General features: G+C 42.6%; 1 non-coding gene across 1 annotated transcript; it reads right to left on the reverse strand.

Annotated features, from left to right (window-relative positions):
• Positions 1-246: 246 nt before the first annotated feature.
• Positions 247-358, reverse strand: LOC144680127 (U5 spliceosomal RNA). The gene has a single exon (XR_013576495.1). It is a non-coding gene; the product is annotated as a U5 spliceosomal RNA (small nuclear RNA).
• Between the last annotated feature and the right edge of the window lie 1,952 nt (positions 359-2,310).

A 2,310-nucleotide genomic window follows, 5' to 3' on the forward strand; every position in this document is an offset into this window, starting at 1 on the left:
ATTGACGACCTTCGATCTCATGAGCGTAGAAGTTCAGTGCAAACAAAATGTTTGTCTTAATTGTGAATAAAATTTCACCTGAACTAGACAGCTGAACATTTAGAATTTTCCTGAAATATTACTTTGAGACAGAATGTATAATATTTTGCGGCTGATTTTCACTTTCATGTCTAAGTCAATTCTAAACGGTTTTGGGTGAATGATTAAGTGTGAATCATCCTCAATTCTACAATTTAAACTAGTTTGAGTAATTAGTCACAACTCCAGGTGCAAACTTAGGTGGGCCTAGGGAATCTTTTCATAGAAATCTTTAGTAAAAGGCAAAATATTTATACATTGTGAAGAGAGCCCAAGACATATTCAAATTGTCTGTGTGGCTACAATGCTGCAAGTTTAATATTCATCACTACCTTTGTCTGTGTTGCTCAATGGACAAGGAGCATCTTAACCTTAAGCTCTTGGTCACTTCACAATGCAGCTGGTTATGGAAGACATGCGTGATGAGAGAGGAAAATTGTGGGTAATTGGATTTTACGGGGTGGGATAATTTAAATGCCACTACAGCAGGTCAAAAGCTCAGAAACTTTTGAGAAGTTCAAAGGTATTGCAACTGAAGTGACCAGATATTAAAAAGTGATGAGTAAATATGCAGGAAAAAGGAATCTTAGCCTGCATACAGATTCAGCAACCCAGCACCAAAACCCATTTGATGGCTGCTGAACAAGATGCTGAATAAAATGCTTTGAAGGAGGTGTGCCCTCTGTTCCACTCCATGGCATCATATCCATAGAAGAACATTGCGACATATTCTGGAGGAGATGGAACCATTTCCATAAATGTCCTGAGAGAATGAGCTGGGTCAAAGATAATTAATTGATGACTGTCATAAAGAATTATGGAGGAAATGAGGAAAACATCAGGAAAGGTCCCTCCATGGTCCAAAATTGTTCAACTAAATCACCTTTTATATGGCTTTTCATCTGAGAAGTGCTCTCTGAGGCATCCTTCACTTAACATTTCCAAGGTATGTTGAGGATTCGGCAACAAGCACGTCAGCTTGCCACAAAATGAGAAGAGCTTTCTGCATTTTGAAGATGGTATCACCCACTCCAGGTTCAAGCAAAAAGTTGTTAGGCCAAAAATATAGCAAACTGACAGCTAATTTTGCTGTCTAATGTGCCCCATCCCATCTGTAAACTGTAACAGTCACAGTTTACCGGTGTATTTTGTTGCTATAACTTCTATTATAGCTGTAAAAGTGATTTGGGTTTACGTAGCATTCTATGATGAAATCAGGATAATTTTGACTTTATGGGGAGAATTTTCTGTTTGTCGGGTGGGCTGGTTGGGAGCGGACTGGGTCGGGCGCGGAGCTAATTGCCACCCACGATCGGCTGTGCGCCGCCATTTTACGTAGGCGAGCAATTAAGGCCCGCCCAGTGTGACATGCATCCGGAAGTGCTGAGCGCTCCCTGTGCGGGCGGGGGCAGGAGGGAGAGTCGGGGCCTGCGTTCTTTCGCGCAGAGGGAGTGGTTCTCCCTCCACAATGATGGCCTAGCAGCTGTGACCACATTTCATTTTTAAGTAAGTCTTCAGAGGGCGCCTCATCTTTACTTCACCTCCACCCACCTCTAACAGTGGGGCTCCCGATCTTTGAGTGCTGGATAGATTGCTATTGATCCTCCACACACGGGAGCCCACCTGCCATCCTTAATTGAACAGAGCTCCCGGGGGCAGCCTATTTCTGGCGGGATTGGGACCCGGAAACAAAAATCCTGCCCACTAACTCTGTTTCCCTCTCCACTGCTGCTATCTGATCCACTGAATATTTCCAGCATTCTCTGTTTTTATTTCCAATTTCCAGCATCCATAGTATTTTGCTCTTGATAATCAAGAGCGATGTCCAACAGGCAGCTAAGTCAATATTCCCCATTTTTACATGATCACCCAAAGTCAAAATGACAGCAAGATTGGCTCGTGTACAAAGAGCATACCAGGACTTGCAATCGCTAATAATAAAGCAAAATACTGCAGATGCTGGTAATCTGAAATAAAAACAGAAAATTCTGGCAATGCCCAATAGGTCTGGAAGAATCTATAGAGAGTGAAACAGTTAACTCTTCAGCTCTGTGACCTTTCATCTGATGGAAGCCTGCCCCTAGTTTACATGCCAAAATGTATTTGCTCACCTGTCCGCAGTGGATAAGGAATGAACTAATAATTTGTTTTCCAAAACTCAGTGGGTAACCAGCATAATCATGCCTCAGTTGGTAGCGCTCTTGCCTCTGAGTCACAAGATTGTGGATTTAT

The sequence above is a fragment of the Cetorhinus maximus genome, chromosome 4 (genome assembly GCF_964194155.1).
Source record: "Cetorhinus maximus chromosome 4, sCetMax3.hap1.1, whole genome shotgun sequence".
NCBI lineage: Eukaryota > Metazoa > Chordata > Chondrichthyes > Lamniformes > Cetorhinidae > Cetorhinus > Cetorhinus maximus.